The following is a 5,396-nucleotide window of genomic DNA, read 5'->3' as shown; positions in this document are numbered from 1 at the left end:
TAGGTTGCAGTTTAATGTTCCGTCAGGTCCGTCGATATCGCAATCGCACATTTCTGCCTTCTCCACAGACCATAAGCCCTCATAACTCCGCCGATTGTGAATTGTGATAAAACAGTCGGTGCTGACGAAATAAGTCCCACCGCGAGGCAAAATTCGCGTTCAATTAATGGATTTTGGTACAAAATTGTGGGTTTTTGTCGGGTTTGGAGAAATTTGTGAAACGAATAGTGGGAGAACTAAGAGAAGTCATAACTTCTTCAGTTTTCCACCAAATTGGTTGCAAAAAGAGGCTAGATAACCATTTTTTGATGATTCTGAACTCATGGAGATAGGTTTCAGAGGCATTTGAGCATTGTAAACACACTTTTATTGTAATTTTGAGCATAATAGAGAGGCCCAAGCATTGCAAGCTATACCAAGGAGACGTAACCTAGGAGGGGTGAACTCCTCATCAAATCTCTGTGTTGTGTGTTGTATTTTGATGTTCGTTGCTGTTATTTTGCTTCTGTTCAGCATCTTGGGTTTTATTCTGAATGAGGAATTAGCACAGCATTACTAATCTACTCAGATCAACACCCTATCCTTTCCTCCTTTTAGAAGCAAGCCTCTCCCCCATTGACTACATGATCTAATATGCTTGACTTGATTATTTGAGACTAATGACATATTGTCTTTTTGAAGTTTCAATGCCAACTTTCTAACCAAGTCCTCAACTTCCAATAAACCAATCCTTTGATTCTATTAAATCAACAAACTCATAATGTCATCATGCTACATGATACAATGGTGCTCCAATTCATTGATCTTAGAGTAGGCTCACAAAACAGTCTTCTTATTAAAATGAATTAGCTCTTTGCAACTTCTCAAAATTCTTTTGGATTCATTGATATCACTTTTGTTCATGTTGGGATGATTTTCTATCCAATAGAGATGACCTAGTCCCTAATAAGGAAACCCTTTTGATTATGGTTTCTAAAGAGAAACCTTTTTTGGGATTTGTAGAGTAGGAAAGAACTTGAACAGGGTTAAGGACTGCAAACTTATATACTTCCATGAAATTTCATTAAAAATTTAGTAGTTCATGATGAATTACAAATAGAACTGAAAAAAAAATATATAAAAGTATTTGAATACAAGAAATAATAAGACTTACCATAAACTATAGAAGTCTCAATATAAACCTATCTCATTATGTGCATTTGTACACAAGCTTGTTGAAGTAGCCTTCCCCAATTGTTGCCTAATGATTCTAGGCTTCAGAAGATATAAAATAAAGGATGGAAAAACCAGAAGGGCTGAAAATTAAATATATCAAACAAATGAAAATAAGTGATTGAGAGAACGGAAGGAGCTAGTTTGATATGGAAAAACTCCTTCACTTAAACTTTATCAAACCAATCGAGTGATGTGCCTACCCCAAAAGGAAAAAATCTATGTTTATGAAAGGGAATGGAGAGTGAAGAATCAATGAATGGAGACATATATTATATAAGTTATCGTTGATTCCCAAAAAGCTAGAAAAATCCCCTTAGACCAAATCCTTATGGATGTAGTTGAGCCTGAAGCTTGCATATACAATGTTGATGGGATGTCTAAGAGAATTAACAAGCATACCAATGTTTCTATCCCCACCAAAACTAGGATGTGTTGTTGCCCAATTCTAACACCTACACACTCTGTTATCCCATTGATAAATCACATAATATAATGGGATCCTTGAATAGCCACAAGAAAAATTAATGAACACATGCTTAAGGTACTACAAAGAATCCTTCAGTCTCCCAAACTGATGCAAATGGAATGATGAACCATTTTCTCACTCCTGAGAGAATAAATGATATGTGAAACCATGAATCTAAACTTAGAGCTATGGGATATAAGATGTAGTGTTACTCCCATTTTTCAATAGTATTCCAATCTCAATGTCTGAAGCTATGTTAGCCTACTTGTATACCACATATTTAAGGTGTTTTTTGACTTGGAAATGTGAGGAATGTGAAAGGAAATTGGAATCTTGTTTAATCCAAATGATAATGTTTGTCAAGCTCTTTCCCTCTGGCACCACAAAGCATTCATGGCTTTGATGGTGGCTATGGAATATCCAACAATTTTAAACAAGTTGACAATTTCCTCCTTTGCAATCAATATCCCTTATGTGGTCAGTAAGCCTTTGCCTAGTTATAGTAACTTGTCAAATCCAAGGTTCAAATCCCCCTGATTATGTCCTGGTTTACGAAGAGGAGGACAAGTCGTATACCCCAAAGGTTTACTAGTAGCTATGTGTCCTGTGAGTTGTTGGGTTCCTCTGGGATAATAATAAAAAACTATATAAACATTTTGACTCACGATTTTCACAAACCATGGATTTTTTCCATCGTATTCTTCTCTAATGTAGCCTATTTAAAGGCATAAAATCCTAATAAATTTTCCTCACATAAAAATAACCAATCGTCAATTTGTTGTGCCAAAATTGAATCTTTTTGTGTGATAGCTATATATAGACACAGAAAATTCACAGAGTGATTCAGGGACACCACGTGTACTATCCCTCATAAAATTTCTTTTTTCTTTATAATAAAGCAAAAGGAGACGTAATTTTTTTTTAAATTGTTGCAAACAAGGAGTCTTATAAGGACATATCCAATTTTGTCTCAATAAAAACTAAGGAATGGAAAGCTCTTAATTTTTTTTATATTTGCATTCAAAATAAATCACGGGGCCGTAATTTTCCTTGCCATAAAATTTCCACCGAATGTCATCTAGATCTATTTATCTTATTTCTAAGTTGGACTTTTTCTCATGACTATATATATATATATATATCATTTTTTCGTTAACATAGATATGTACCTTCTCGACAAAGTCAATAACATAGATCTATTTTTTTTGTATTTAAAATATTAGTCCTATAGACCTCTTTACTTTTCAAATGATTATTAACATTGTCACTCCCTCACAGTGTCCTCGTATTACCATGGTAGCATTCATAATTTCATTGACCTTTCATATGGTCTACCACAAGGTATTAAGGGTTCACACAAAAACATATATAAGGTTCGATATGCTATGTTATACATCGACCCAGTTCATAGAACTTGATATTAAATATCAATGTGATCGCTCCAAAGTGTCTAGATATTGAAGGGCATCATGTGATGTTGTACATGAGTGGCGACATGTTGGCTTTCATCCCATGTGAAGGCCACGTAATTGAAGGGTTGGTCATCTGTCACAGTGCCTTATGACATGTCTTAGCATCAACAGTCCATGAGTTTTAGGTTTTTGATCAATAGCAAAGGGGATTTGTGGTTAGTTTGGAGTAACTACCTACACCCTGTTCGTCACTCCAATTCCATTTGCACACTCTTGTGTTCCAAACCGAGCTTTGCAACCCCATTTCCTCTGGTATGCTCTTATATGATTCTATACCTTGATGAGAGTCGACTCTTTGTATTTTTTAGTACGTCAGGATTCCATGGCTTTGTTAGGAAAATATGGTAGCGACCACATGATTTTGGACATCTCCAAGTTAGGCTATTTTCCGACTTTCTGCAGCACCTTTCATGGTTTAATTCTTTATCAACTCATTAAATTTATATGTCTATTTCAATTTCCCTTCACGTAAATATAATGATTTATGCTCTTGTTTCAGATTTAATTTCTCGATTAATATTTTCTAGATGGGTACAACAATAGGAGGCAGCCCCTAGAACTAGGTTTTCCCATGTTCGATTAGCTCATGCAAGATTGTTTCCATCCACATAACAGGTAAAATATTCCTCTCGAATAAACCCTAGCTCAATTTTTCCTCTTTCTATTTAATTTGCGAGTTTTTTTTTCTTTAATCAGTAATACGGTGTGGCTTTAAGAGAAGGATGTCATTTCATGTATCCTTTGTGATAAGGTAATGTTCTCATTTGGACTCCTCTTACTCATTATATCTAATTTAGGGGTTTTTCATTAAACACCTTTTTTCACATTTCTTTCTTCTAAGGGTTCTAATAATACTCCTTTGCCTTTGCAGTTTTTTCCCTCCCAGAAAGAGAACCCTAGGCGTGGTTGTCTTTTTTATGGGTTTTTTTATGGCGACTCTGCTCGACTTTGCAATATACCAGGTTCTTATGTAGACTTTATTCTTGTCCAGGGTACTTGACGTGATGGCCATAACATTTTTCTGTGCTTATTTAATACTTAGGTTTTATATCAACGATGAAGATCTATCCAACGAGCTCTCCATTTGACCCAGGATCTTCCAAAATTTAGAGAAATATATGTACTTTTGAATCTTATTTTTTTAATGTATAAGGCCAATCAGCCTTGGTATTGACAATTTCTAAGTAAATATTTTTAAAATAAGGCTTCCACAATTTTCACTTGGTTTCCTTTTTGTTGTGGTTACAATATTTCCATGTAACTTTGATTAAATTGGTACTTGGCCTTAAACACTAGCCATAGTTGCTATTTACAAAAAAACATTCTTGAGGATTAATATAAATAGGTCTTTATTTTCAAAGATACTACTGTTAGGAATTTGTTGAAACTCTTTGATATGTATCAATATGTTTATATATAGATATATTTCCTACAGTTATTCCTTATTTTCGATATGCATATAATTGATGCCATTGATAATACAATAAATGGATACAGTCTATAGTCTTTCTACTAATGCTTACCTTGATGAATGTTTGTGTATTTCCCTTTTTGTTTGAATACTCAGATTTCTCTTTGAAAAGGGTTTTGTCGATAACGATAATAGAAATATAGTTGAAATTTCTAGAAGTAATTGTATTGTTCACCTCTTCCAACTTCTATATTTATTCTCAGTCTCTGAATTGTTTCTAGTTATTTTGTACATATATATGCATAAACGTCAAGTATGTATATGCATGTATGTATCTATCTGTGTGTATGTGTATAAAGAAACAATGCTTCTTAACGATTCTCACATAAGTATGAGACCCATATGCTCAGATATGTTGTTATAACATGTAAAATGTATATTTGTGACATATTTGACGAAATTCATGTCATTGTTAGTAAGGGTCTTGTTAAGTATTTGTCCAGTTATTTGCATTAGTATAATTGTTTTGATGTTATTTTTCATTTCTATAAGTCTCATGAAGTTCTGGGCAGTGGCCTGAGACCTAGCCCTGAAAAAGTGGCACAAAACATGGGGTTGCAAGCTTAGAACTAGCCGGTCCCCAGTCACTAACATGCCCTTGTTGTGGGAGCGACTGGAGGGTTCCAGATGCATGCATGCCCATGTCATGGGAGCGAATGAGGCTCTAGGTCAGTAAAAAGTCAAGATACCTCAGGGGTTAGTCACCTTGAAGGGTTGGTTGGCTCTTGAAGGTTTTGTAACATGTGCAGAACGTCAGATTAGTTGTGTTTTA

The 5,396-nt window shown here is 34.7% G+C and overlaps 1 long non-coding RNA gene across 2 annotated transcripts; it reads left to right on the top strand.

Annotated features, from left to right (window-relative positions):
* The first annotated feature begins 3,303 nt into the window (after window positions 1-3,303).
* On the top strand, window positions 3,304-4,332 carry LOC149152874 (uncharacterized). Of its 2 annotated transcripts, XR_016263593.1 has the most exons (4): window positions 3,304-3,405; window positions 3,653-3,768; window positions 3,850-3,904; window positions 4,025-4,332. It is a non-coding gene; the product is annotated as an uncharacterized LOC149152874 (long non-coding RNA). The 2 variants fall into 2 exon arrangements; XR_016263594.1 differs by lacking the exon at window positions 3,850-3,904.
* Window positions 4,333-5,396: the final 1,064 nt, after the last annotated feature.

Source organism: Pinus tabuliformis, chromosome 9 (assembly GCF_031772625.1).
Source record: "Pinus tabuliformis cultivar Carrire ecotype Pingquan chromosome 9, CPIR1, whole genome shotgun sequence".
Taxonomy (NCBI): domain Eukaryota; kingdom Viridiplantae; phylum Streptophyta; class Pinopsida; order Pinales; family Pinaceae; genus Pinus; species Pinus tabuliformis.
This window is presented reverse-complemented; position numbering and strand designations above follow the sequence as displayed.